This window comes from Mus musculus, chromosome 8 (genome assembly GCF_000001635.26).
Source record: "Mus musculus strain C57BL/6J chromosome 8, GRCm38.p6 C57BL/6J".
In the NCBI taxonomy this organism is placed as follows: domain Eukaryota; kingdom Metazoa; phylum Chordata; class Mammalia; order Rodentia; family Muridae; genus Mus; species Mus musculus.
Window position 1 is genome coordinate 100,626,014 of NC_000074.6, and position 14,046 is coordinate 100,640,059.

Below are 14,046 nucleotides of genomic sequence, written 5' to 3' on the forward strand. Positions count from 1 at the left end.
ATAATATTTACACAAAACATTGGGCAAAATTGGTAAAATACAATGACCTTTGATAGCTTAAATATTTTCAGTATAAAGGTTGCTTTTGTTACTAATGCAATTTGCAATAATTGAGTGATGATGTGCACATTTAAAACATAGGTTTATGTACACAGTATCAGATCAGCAAATGCTAAAACAGATTGCTATTGATAGTCATATAAATTATAAATATAATTATTAGAACATGCTGTGAGATTAGAGTTTTGTTTGTCTCTGCTTCCGTATGTTATAAATTGTATGTCAGTAACTGACAATCTTAATATCTTGCATATTCCCTGAAGGAAGAATCTGTATTTTATCTTTCAAGCCTTGTCTTCACCCAAGGGTAGGATAGAATAGATGATCAAAAAGTTTATGGAAAGCTGAGATGGGTGAATCGCTTGTGCACTATTGTGAAAAAAAAAAAACAACATATGCATTTATTACGCTTGTCATAGTATCAAGTGTCAAGTGCTGTAATTTATTATCTGTAGTTCAAGCAGGAATAATGTATATTTGGGGGGAATATAACTATGTTTACAGTCAAGCATCTGGAGCCTTACTGAGACATGAAATAATTAAGATGATTACACATCTGTCAGGCTATGCAACAGCTGTTAAAACGAAGTTGAGCTATGAAGCAGGTAAACCTGTACAGCTGTGCATTTTCAGTAACAAGACATCTCTCAGGCTTAAGTATTTATAGGATATTTTTGATTCCTTTTTTTATTAGATATTTTCTTTATTTACATTTCAAATGCTCTCCCGAAAGTTCAAACAGCTAAAATTTTTGATTAGAAAACTGCATTCAAAACTGATTTCTTTATGTGAATATTGATTGCCTGTTACAAATTAAGAACCTACACTATTTTCAAATTTTGTTCCTTATATTAGACCTAACTTATTGAATTACAATGCTTTTATCAAAGTGTCTACAAGGTACATGCATCGGGAGAGATTTTACCAAACCTTAAAAATGTAAGTAAAAATCCTGCATTTTCAAGCATCACTATTTAATACCTAGGTATTCCACAAGCTATGAATTATTTTGAGCTGCAGATGTTCTATATTCAGTGCACACAATTTGCAGCCTCCTTAAACATGGAGGATAATGTAGTCAAATACGGTTACTTTGAAATGGACTGAACACAGGGTCCCCAATGGAGGAAAAAGGACTGAAGGAGCTGAAGGGGTTTGCAGCCCCATAGGAAGAACAACAGTATCACTCAATCAGACCCCAAGAGCTCCCAGGGACAAAACCATCAACCAGAGAGTATATATGGAGGGGCTCATGGCTCTAGCTGAATATGTGGCACAGTATGGCCTTGTCAGGAATCAATATGAGGAGAAGTCCTTAGTCCTGTGAAGGCTCAATGCCCCAGTGTAGGCAAATACCAGGGTGGGGATGTGGGTGGGTGGGGGAAACACCCTCATAAAAGCTAGGGGGGGTTGGAAAAGGGGATAAAAAGGGGATAGCATTCAAAATGTAAATATAGAAAATATGCAATAAAAATGACAAAAGAAGAAAGTAGCCCGTATAATTTCCATCACATACTAAAAAAAAAAAAAAAAAAAAAAACTTTAGTCTTTTTCATTTTTCATTTATTTCTTTTTTTTCATTTATTTCTTAATTTAAGATGAAATTTAAAGAACATGAACAAAATTAGTTGCAACAAAATATAGTAAGGCATATCATCCTTTATTAGTCTCAGTTTTAGATCTAGTAAGCTTAGTGTGCACCAGGAGGCCTGTCTTAGTGTTTTCTCTGCATGGTCATCTCTGGAAGCCTGCAGTATCCAGGGTCCTAGACTAATACAAAGTCAGGAATTATCATCTGGTATATGACCCAAACAAAAGGGGCCAAGTAATATTATATCACAAGAAATGTCTCAATGGAGCAATACCAGGTAGAGTGATATTGTCAATAAAACTTGATTCTACCAGAACCACTTCAAGAGAGCTACATAAGTAAGCCACTACCTCAGGAGAACTAAGAGGATCTATGGTGGTTTGAATATGGTTGGCCCAGGGGGTGGAACTATTAGGAGGTGTGGCCTTCTGAAGGAAGGATGTCACTAGAGGGTGTGGGCAATAAGACCCTCCTACTAGCTGCTTGGAAGCCAGACTTCTACTTGAGATCTTCAAATCAAGATTTAGAACTCCTATCTCCTCCAGTGCCACTCCTCCCTGGACAGTGCTATGCTTCCTGCCATGATGATAATAGAGTGAGCCTCAGAACCTGTAAACCAGCCCCAACTAAAGGTTGTCCTTTATCAGGGTTGCCTTGGTCATCATTTCTCTTCATAGCAAAGGAAATGCAAACAAAGACTAACATTGATATCAGGGACTAAGGTATTTCTTTTGATAGGCCTGGCCATGTTTTTGTTTAGAGGAATGTGGAATTGTGGACTTTGGTCTGGAGTCATAGAATGCTATAAGTTGGACGTAGACTACTCTCCTAGTAGGAATATGGATGACATTGCTGATGAGGGTGATTTGAACTCTAAGGTCATTAGTATGATATTCTGATGAAAAATACTGCTGCTTTTTGCCTTTTTCTGAGGAGTCTGCCTGAGGTGGGGAGAATTAGATAAATTGCATTGTGAAGGTAGATTCAAAAATGCAGATCATAGATTTATTCTCATGAACAGCATTTTGATCAAGTATAGCAAGCTTAGAAATAAAAAAATACAAAATGTATGGTTAAAGTATTAAGAGGTCACCAGGAAGTACAATGGAGCTAAATCCTGTGTTTTAGTATATTAAATGGAATTAATGAAGTGATGACATTAAGGTAAGATCCCTCCCAACTAAGCTGATTGTTTGTGTTTGCAGTGACCAAGGGACAGTTATATCATGTTAGCTGTTATTTCCTGTTTATTGTTTTTATTTGGACTTTTAATATGAAATGAACTATAATCATGAAATGGAAGGCACATGTGATCCAGATCTGGAGGATGGAAGACATAGTATTTTGATCTGAATCTTGACATGCAATGATACACACTTTTGATAAGGATCTTAAGGCATAATAGCCATGAAAAGCTTAGGCACAGGCATGATGGTAGATACCTTTAATTCTAGGAGACAGAAATAAGCAGATCTCTGTGTTCAAGTCCAGTCGAGTATAGAGCAAGTTCCAGGTAAAGAGAAGTGTAGGTCCAGGAATGGTGGTACATGGTTTTAATCTCATGACTCAGGAGACAGAGCCATACAGATCTCTGAGTTTATGTTCAGTCTATGGAGCAAGTTCCCTGTGGGCAAGCTTAGGCAGTAAAGAATCTAGCAAACAAAAAGTTGATGTAATAGAATAGAATAAGCGAGCCATGTTCCTGCTCCAGCAAGCAGCAGAACCCGGTAGCTTTGGCCATGTGGCTTTGGCTGAAGAGTTAAGAATAGAAGAAACTACTGGGACAGTTGATGCTGCTTAGCTAGAGCTAAGAAATTAGTGACAATTAAGAAGAGACTAGCATCATTTATGTGAAATCTTCTGGGAAGTGTTTTCTGAGAGTACAAGAAAGCTGTATTCCATAGAGAGCCTCACACTGCAGCTAGACTTGGTGATGTGTAAAAATCACTCAGGTGGTACTGGTTTTGAGGGCATGAAGGGGTCAAGAAGATCATATAGAACTTCATATTATGGGAGGCCAGGGAAGGCCATTATTGAAGGTGTGGTATTAGATGAACTTTATAGCCCAGGTCTGAAGGGGTCATGCAAAGAAGGTAAGTTTTGGCACCATGAAGAGAGCTTAAGAGAGGTTAATGAAAAAGCAGTGTTGCAGTGCAAGACTCCACTGGAGTCTTCCAATAGAAGCATATTGGAGATGCTAGTACTGTCAGATGATCACCAAGAACAGCAGCAGCAGTGGACTGGAATGAACCAAAGTCTAGAGTGTTACATAGAACAGAGCTAGAGAAGTTACTCCAGCCCCTTTCCAGAGCCCAGAAAAATCATTAGTGAATCCTAGACATTGGAACATAAATTTGTAAAGGTGCCTTGGAGACCTCAAGATGTTAGAGATGTCAAAGCAATGGGATACTGGCTGAGGAAATCTCCAAACAGGGTGTGGAAATAACCTAACAGAAGATGAAGGGAGTTGGATCTTTAAAGAGTGCTTTCTCATTGGACATGGAGATGATGAGTTTGAAGTTTGCCCAGCTGGCTTTTGGTCTTGGTCTTATCCAGTATTTCCACACTATGACATTTTGCACTTGTAATGTATATCCTCTGATCGTTGAGGAATAACATCTGCTTTTGAATTATGATTTTATATGGTATTACAGTTAAGAGTTTACCTGAATCTCAGAAGATACTTTGAATGCTGGACCTTTAACATTGTCGAGACTGCTATAGACTTGGGAACTTTGAAGATGATCTAAATGCATATTGCATTATATTCTGGCTAAGTATGGCCCCCATAGACTCACATGTTTGAACATGCCTGGGAGTGGAATGTAGTGGTTTAATTGTGTTTGTTCCAGGGAATGGCCCTATTAGGAGGTGTTGCCTTATTTTAGGAAGTGTGTCTCTGGATGGGCTTTGAAATCCTCCTCCTGGCTGTCTGCAAACCAATCTTCTACTGCTGTTCTTGAGATGAAGAAGTAGAACTCTCAGCTCCTATAGCCTTATGCCTTCCAGGACACTGCCATACTTCCCATCATAATGATAATAGACTGAACCTCAGAACGTGTTGCCTTTGGTCACATTTTCCCTTCATAGCAATGGAAATCCTAGCTAAGACAGGGACAATAACCAGGAATGATATACAAGATATTTCCCATATGAGAGACAAGATGGAGTTTGTGTTTCCAATCTGGGCTATATCATGTAACACAATAATTTCCAATTGTATGCATTTCCGAATAATTTCCTGATTTTCTTATGGATGTCTCCTTTCTTTCTTTTTTTCCTTCTTTCTTTCTTCCTTTCTTTCTTTCTTTCTTTCTTTCTTTCTTTCTTTCTTTCTTATTACATTTTTATTACGTATTTTCCTCAATTAAATTTCCAATGCTATCCTAAAAGTCCCCCATACCCCCCCCCCACTTCCCTACCCACCCATTCCCATTTTTTTGGCCCTGGCGTTCTCCTGTACTGGGGCATATAAAGTTTGCATGTCCAATGCACCTCTCTTTCCAGTGATGGCTGACTAAGCCATCTTTTGATACATATGAAGCTAGAGTCAAGAGCTCTGGGGTACTGGTTAGTTCATATTGTTGTTCCACCTATAGGGTTGCAGATCCCTTTAGCTCCTTGGGTACTTTCTCTAGCTCCTTCATTGGGAGCCCTGTGATCCATCCAATAGCTGACTGTGAGCATCCACTTCTGTGTTTGCTAGGCCCTGGCCTAGTCTCGCAAGAGACAGCTATATCTGGGTCCTTTCAGCAAAATCTTGCTAGTGTATGCAATGGTGTCAACGTTTGGAAGCTGATTATGTGATGGATCCCTGGATATGGCAGTCTCTAGATGGTCCATCTTTTTGTCACAGCTCCAAACTTTGTCTCTGTAACTCCTTCCATGGGTGTTTTGTTCCCAGTTCTAAGAAGGGGCACAGTTTCCACACTTTGGTCTTCATTCTTCTTGAGTTTCATGTGTTTAGCAAATTGTATCTTATATCTTGGGTATCCTGAGTGAGGTAACACAATAACAAAGGAACTCACACAATATGTACTCTCTGATAAGTGGATGTCTCATTTCTTATGTTTCTTGAAGATAACAGATAGCTGGATCTTGATTTCTTTCTCTTTTTTTAAAAAATTAGATATTTTCTTTATTTACATTTCAAATGTTATCCCCTTTCCTGATTTCCTCTTTGAAAACCCCCTATCCTCTCCCCCTGCTCACTAACCCACCAACTCCTGCTTCCTGGTCCTGGCATTCCCCTACATTGGGGCATCAAACCTTCACAGGATCAAGGGTCTCTCCTCCCATTGATGTCTGACATGGACATCCTCTGTTACATGTACAGCTAGAACCACAAGTCCCTCCATATGTACTCTTTGATGGTGGTTTATTCCCAGGAGCTCTGGGGGTACTGATTAGTTCATATTGTTGTTCTTCCTATGGACTGCAAACCCCTTCAACTCCCTGGGTCTTTTCTCTAGCTTCTCCATTGCAGACCTTGTGCTCAGTCCAATGGTTGGCCAAGAGCATCCACCTCTGTATTTGTCAATTTTTTTAAAGTAGAAAAACAAAAAAAAAGAGGAAGGGTTATTTGCCTTGCAAGAGGCTTTTGATAGAAGGACATGCTATAGAAAGGACGGGAATTAACTATAAAAGTCAAGATCAAGTGCAAGAAAATCAGAAAACTGATTTATTAGGAGTTTGTGCTTGTATTCTAAAATTCAAAACAACATGACTCAAAATCCTGACTATTCTACTTATCCTCAATTAAAATTATGTAAGTTCTTCTGTTCTCATGGTCTATCTCTTCCTTGTGAAATATAGAAAAGATGTATAAGGGAAAAGGAGGAATATGCATTTTAATGATTTTTTTTATAAAAGGACAGCATTTAATTGGGGCTGGATTACAGGTTCAGAGTTTCAGTCCATTGTCATCATAGCAGGAAGCATGGTAGTATACAGGTAGACATGATGCTGGAGGAGAAGAGAGTAACACATCTTTATCCAAAGGCAGCCAGGAGGAGACTGGAATTCTACACTGGGTGGAACTTAAGCACAGGAGACCTCTAAGCCCACCCCTACAGTGCCACACTTAGTCCAGCAAGGTCACACCTCCTAATAGGGCCATTCCTCAGGGCCAAGCATTCAAACACATGAGTCTATGGGGGCCAAACCTATTCAAACCACTATATCTGTCTAAAGCTGACTTGAAAATCTAACAATCTTCTACATTCAACATTTAACACTAAATTAACTTAATACTAATCAAGTTTTGAAATAATTTTAGGAAAAGAGTGCTATGACAACTAATTTGAAAATTTAGAGAAAGTAGACAAATCCTCAGAAAATATAACCTGCCAAAAGAAAGTAAGGGGGTAAAGGAGCATTTACGTAGCCACTAGAGAGGAAATAAGGAGTCAGTGTTTTCCCCAAAAGAAAGCACCAGAAACAGTTATCTTTCCAGAAAATTCTGCCATATATCCAAGAAACATGAATGCACTAGGAAAATAGCTCATTGGTAAAGCCTGTGTGAGATTCTGAGTTCATTCCTATGAACACACACACACACACACACACACACACACACACACACACACAGAGTGAAGGATAGAAACAAAGTCAGAAAAATGGATCCAAATTATTACAAACTTTTGAGTAAATAACCCCAGGAAACTTTACCAGGCTGGAATTCTTTGATGCTAAAACAGAAAAGTAAAAGCTAGGTGTAGGGTTACATGATTCTAATCTCAGCAATGTGGAAGCTGAGGCAGGAGACTCACAAGTTCAACTCCAGTCTGGGCAGCATAGCAAGAGTAAGGCCAACAAAGGCTACATAACAACATCCTGTCTCAAACAAAAAAGTAGACAAATAATAAAGTAGGGGAAAGTCAGGAACCTGTTGATGTGATTCAATAAAACATGCAAATGTAGAAGAAAATCAAACAAAGGTTTAAGGAGAAATATCATTATCATGTTCCAGGTCTTCCTACGGTCGAGAGCTGATCTTGTTAGATTAAAAGGGGAAAATGATACAGAGGGGGAAAAAAAAAACCTGGACGAATGTAGACATCCATTAATAATTTAAACAAAACAAAAACAAAATCTGTCTAGGTAGGATTATAAGGGAAATGTATTGACCTAATAAACCTACAGTGGGTGGAGAAATAGCCAGAAGATCCCTTTCAATGTCAGGAAGAAGAGATGAGGGCGGTGCTGAGGCTAAGCACCCTTGGAGAGGTGCCAGCCAGAGCAGCCAACCAAAGGAACATAAGTCTAAGAACTAGAAACATTATTCTGCAGGACTTGGACCATGAAGAGAAGGTGCTATGGGTCTGTAGTCCTGCAGAGATTCACCATTCTGACTCAAGTTTGCTTTCAGTACATAAGAGGCATTTGTATTAAAAGACTGACTGGAGCCAACAAAGAGAAAATTCTCTAGATAAGGCTGGGGCTATTGCTAGCTAAAGGATTATATAGGCAAAACCTACAAAGTAACAATTTTGGGAAGCCAAAGTAACTCATATCTTCTCCCAGAGCAGGCAAGACTTGATTTAGTAACATGTCCAACAGATGCCTCAGACGTGCAAGCAAGCAGGCAGTTTGTAAAAAGCAGAACTAAACCATTAGCCTGTTTAATCTTGTGACTTTTTAGGAATAGCTGTGGTACTGAAATATTTTGCAACATTCAGCATTTTTTTAAGAGTACCTCAACAGTACCAGGAAGTGGTCCATCTCAGGCTACCTGACAGGGTACATTCAAGATAGAGTAATTTCCTCAGGGCTTATGCAACCTAAAAACAATTTTGTTTTTACAAGCCTAGCACAATAAATGTATCCTCTAAACACAATGTTCACCATCTCAAAGGCAGCCCTGCTAGGTTATTCAGCAATGTAAGACCAATGTGGTAGTTTCAAGTTTTTTTCTTGGTATGGGAACAAATCCCTCAAAGGTGTAATTAGAAAGAATAGAAAGAAGACTGGTACAAACAAAATGATACCTGGGGAAATAACAATCACAAGAAATTCAAACCTTTTACAGAAAAAAAAGTACTTTTTTTCCTTACAATAAATCATTGGTATAGATATATATGTACATTTTGTTAATATTTTCAGTGGAAAAAAATCAAACAATATGTGTCTCAATTCTTTTCTCACATTTTTGTAAAAATATCTTCATACCTTTGAGAGTTGATCAAAGATATGCTCAAGGTGGGGGGGGGGCACTGAGATGGACCAGAGGGTAAAGTGCTTGCTGTTTAATCATGGTGGCTGGAGTTTAGATTCTAGGACCCACAGAAAACACCTACCTCTGTAACTACAGCTACAGTTGAATTCTTTCTACTGTTTTCTAGGGAGGAGTTCAGGGCTTGTGTTATTGGTAGGATTGTAACCGAAGTAGTGATGTATCTTTCTCAATGGATTCTATTGACAATGGTGAGATTTTATTTATTCTCTTTGGGATTGATCCTTGGTAAATTGGTACCAGTTTCACAAGTTTCCTCCAATATTGAAACACTGAACCATTCCACCCATCATTCAGTCTGAAAGGAAGCCCCTCAGGCAGAAAGGCAACAAAAGATCTCAAAATGGTCCCTGGAATTGATCAGATTCACTAGGCTCCTTCCCTGCCAGAGATCAATAAATGCTGAGAGTCCCTCTCAGATGAAAGGAAGCTGAGCTGCAAAGAAGACTCTCAAAAGAGCAACCCTCATACCAGCTGTCTGGAAGAAGTTTAGACCAACTGAGGCACCTGGAATGGACATTCTCCAGCCCTTTGATCCATCTACATGTTGTGCAGTTTTCCAGGTTCCCAGCTTTTGTGAGCTGTCACCTATGCTGGGTAGGCTTTGGCGATGCAGCTGTCTTTGAGTTATTTCTACTCCTGTAACTAACCCCTCACTGATATTCCTACATGTATCCCCAATAAAAGGTATTAGTTCACCAAGTAGGACTTTCATGGTATGGGCACTTTGGTCTGTCCTGGGCTCCTTATGCAGAAGAGAAACAAATTTTGTCACACAACACTACCTACTAGGTTTTATAACTGTAAAATTCTATTTATTCTTTGTAATTAGCAAGCATATTATGTGTGAGAAGATATTTTGAAGAGCACTTAAATTTCTATAATTGACCATGATGGGACAGTTTCCTAAAAGACAAATGTACTAGTCAGGACCAGCTGAACTATGCTGAGAGGATTTAGGTAAGTAACCCTGTGTTCTGCCGAAGAACTGAGATATGTATCAATGCATTCAAACTTCCCAGTCAAGCAAGGGAGTGCTTTGAAACCCTGGACCACGTTGGAATTGGGGAGGGCTCCCACCCTCCAAAAACGTTGCTTAGCGTTCTTTCAGGTGACATCACAACCAGCTATGGAACCTTGAAGGCTGTGTCTAGGGGCAACCCTCGAGTTAAACATCATTCGTGAGGTTGCCTCCGATGTGTTAGCTGCTAGGTTTCCGCCTGGTGTCTTACTAGTGATTAACTAGCATGATTAGTCCGATTTCGATGTTTTGAATATTTAGCTGGTTACAGCACCCAAGATGGATACTTCTGAGGATGTATTCTTAGAACTCCTCCGAATTTTCCAGAGTACTATTCACCAATCTGTCTCAGATATTGAGAGCTTAATTATTTCCATTCTTTGACTGACCCTGATCTGCAAAGTCAACTGTTTATAAAGGAGCCTCATAGGTTTGCGACCTTGGACCATCTACTGGAAGAAGTGATTCTTCGGACATCAGGGTGAACAACCCAAGAGTACCCACCCGGAGTTAGACATAAGGTTGCTTTCGCTTTTAAATTAGAAAGGCAGTACTATACCGGAGTCAACACCCTCAAAAAGTCCAAGCAGTTCTCCACGTGGCAACCTAAACAGCCTGGGTTGGAAATGAGGCCCAAAGCTTCAGGAAAAGGGCAAAAATGGAAATATCAGGATGAAAGTGGGACAGAGATAGAGTCTGAAGCTTTGGGACAAGGTCCAAAAAGGAAATGCCAAGATGGAACAGGGATGGTATTTAAAGAGCCTGGCAAGGTTTAGAAGAAGACCCCTCAGGAGCCTCAAGACCTAGAGCTTCCGAGAGAACAGCCTAGCAAGGGTCAGGTACGGAAACCCCAGGGAGAGACTCAAAACCAACTAAAACCCCTAGAGTTGACCGAAGGTCCTCCAGAGCAGGCTGTAACTGGGAGGAAGCCTGATGATGGTGGCAAGGGTCGCAAGCGACCCTATTCCGTCATAGAGGAAAACGAACAAATCCCCCAAAAGGAAAAGCACAAAAGGTTGCTTCAACACCTTCAGTGCGACCAAGATGTGAGGTCAGACCCACACAGCCCTCACCCAATCCTTACAAACACCTGGAAGATCAAAGGGGGCAAGTCAGGAAACAGTCATGGATCAGAAACAACTCAGAGAGATCAAGAACCATCTACTGTTGTTGCTCTAAAAGAATGTCTTTCACCAGAGGAGAGAGAGAAGTGGTGTTCTGAGGAGAAATATTTTACAGAGAAGAAAGGTTGTGTAAAGGGTGAAGGAAGAAGGGGGAACAGCTTGGAGCCAGGAACACGGGCTCAGATCATCCTGGATAGCGGCAGAGGCAATAGCTTACTCCCCAACAAGATGGCAGAACTTGTGGCAGAGAAAACATCTCTCACAGACCAAGAAAAGGGCAGAGGAATGGATCAAATCCTTGATATTACAGAGGAAATGGAGAAGGAAATTGAGAATGCACTGGGTCCAGGACCCCAAGAGGAAATCCTAAGTTCCAGATTCAAGTTGCAAATCAGCAAAGGAGATATCCAGACCCTGGAGAACGGTCAGTGGCTCAATAATGAGGTCATCAATTTCTACATGAACCTTCTGGTTGAGAGAAATGAAAACCAAGGCTACCCGGCTCTTCATGTCTTTAGCACTTTCTTATACCCCAAGCTAAAGCACAGCGGTTACAGTTCCGTGAAAAGATGGACTCGAGGCATCAATCTCTTTGAAAAAGAACTCATCTTGGTGCCTATTCACCAGAACATACATTGAAGCCTGGTGGTAATCGATTTAAGAAAAAGAAGTATTGTATAACTCGATTCCATGGGACAGACAGGGAAGTCTATCTGTGAGACTATCTTCCAATATTTACAAAATGAGAGCAAGACATGCAGGAACATTGAGCTGGACCCTTTGGGGTGGAACCAGTACAGTGTGACATCAGAGGAGATTTCCTCTGCAACTGAATGGGAGTGACTGTGGAATGTTTACCTGTAAATATGCAGATTACATCGCTAGGGACCAGCCTGTGACCTTTTCTCAGCAACACATGCCCACCTTCAGGAAGAGGATGGTCTGGGAAATCCTGCACAGTCAATTACTGTAACAACATCCACCTGGTTGCTATGGTCCCCTATCCCTGTTCTTTTCCATCTCTGTTTCTAATATACCTCAGGTAGGATGAGTTGAAGAGATATAAAACAGGTACTGAGCTGTCTCACTGGATGAAGCCCACTTCTTTAATGTAGTCCTAACATGGGATTTGGGACTGATGCCCTAATGCCATCTCTAGGATGCATGCAACTATTGCAAGCTTAGAAACTGCAGCTGCCAACCCATAGGAGACCACGTGTTCAAGAAATACTGTTTTAATGCTGGAATTAAATGAATCCACATTTTTTATTTTGCTTTTTTTTTTTTTTGCTCGCCTTTTTTTGTTTTTGTGTTGTGTTTTTTGTTTGTTTGTTTAATGTTTCATTGAGTTTTGGGTTTTTTGTCTCTCGGTTTTTTTGTTTTCTTTTTTGTGTTTTGTTTTGTTTTGGTGTTGTTTTTGCCTTTTATTTTTTGTTTTGTGTTTTGTCAGATTTCTTGTTTGTTTTTCTGTGGTTTTGGTGTTTCATTTGTGTTTTGTTTATTTTTTTGTTTTTTGTTTTTCCTTTTTTGTTTGTTTGTTTGTTCATGTTTTGGGTTTTGGTTTCTTTTGTTTGGGGTTTTGTTTTTGTTTTATGTTGGATTTTTCTGGTTTTGGTTTTGCTGTTTGTTTTTGGTTTTGTTGTTTGTGTTTACTTTTGTTTTTTGTTTTATTTTTTATTTTTTTGTTGTTTTTGTTTGTTTGTTTGTTTGTTTTGTTTTTGCCTTACTGAACCCACTCCACTGATTGTTTTCCTTAACTCACTTGCAAACTTTAGCCATTGTCATTTCCCACCCTCCAGTCCTTGTTTGAAGTGTCTATTTCTGAAAGGAATGCCCATAAAGGCACCATTTCCTGTTGAAGATCAGGAGGGACATCAGCAGGAAGAGGCAGAAGCCCTTCACTAGAATCTCTAATGCTGGACTTGTATGCTGTTAAATTGAAGCAGGGTATAGTGGTGGTGTTTTTGTTTTGTTTTAATGTTTGTTTTGTTTTTTAAGTTTGAAAATAGTATGAGAAATGAAAATGAGTTGGACAGACAGGTGCTGTTCTGCACCACTGTATTCTGCTGGACCTGTACAAGATGTGGAACTGCAGCCAAACTACTGACTGGACTCCAGGACTAGTAAGGAAAGCACCATGGTCATTTAAAGACTCATCCTTTCCCAGACCTGCCTTAGTTTTGGAAGTTGATTTGAGGTAACTATAATGGCAAAAGTCCAGTTCTATCTCAGGTCTCATTGAATACAAACCCTATCTATTGCTGTATTGAATTATTTTTTTGAAAAGTTCTATTCAATTTAATTTTTTTCTTAAAAAGTTTTGGTATATATTAAGATGAAATTGAGATTTTTTTTTCTCATTAGATTAATATTCCCACTGTGGAAAATTGGGGATTTAGTATTTAAGGTTGAAACGGCCAGTTATGTAATACTCTATTTTACATGTGATAGTTTGTGTTTAAGTTTTCTATTAATTATCTTATGGTTGTGTTTATGCAATTTTTACTTAATAAAGTTTAAAGTTATTTAAACATTTCACAAGATCTGGTGTCTCCTGTTTCTTTTATGGCATACTAGTAAATCCTGGTTTGTGAGGTAACCTAAGAAGCAGGTGTTGAGGGTGTGACTCACCAGCTTAAGCCTTAGATACATCGTGCACACCAGTGATTGTTACTCTGTTCTGGGCCTCTGCAGTGGAGTTAGAATATTCCAGCGAGCACCCACTTCTTTATTGTGGGTTGTAGAGGGAGAATATATGTGCAGTTCAGGTGAGCAGTGTCCAACTGAGCTGTAGAGTGGGAGCAATGAAGAAATGTATTGATGTACATTGGGCCACTTGTCATTGAAGCTATTCTGCATTACTCTAAATTGGAAGTTGGGCAGGTCCACTCCTGACTCCTGCCACAAACTGAGACTGACACTGGAAAAGGAAACAGTATCTTCATAGTTTGGCCCAGATTTAGGGAGAGAAAATATCTCAATTCTCTTTTGTCTACAGCAGCTTGAGGACATTCAG

At 39.5% G+C, this 14,046-nt stretch overlaps 1 pseudogene; it reads left to right on the forward strand.

Moving 5' to 3' along the window:
• The first annotated feature begins 10,306 nt into the window (after positions 1–10,306).
• Positions 10,307–12,200, forward strand: Gm5361 (predicted gene 5361; annotated as a pseudogene).
• The last annotated feature ends 1,846 nt before the right edge of the window (positions 12,201–14,046 follow it).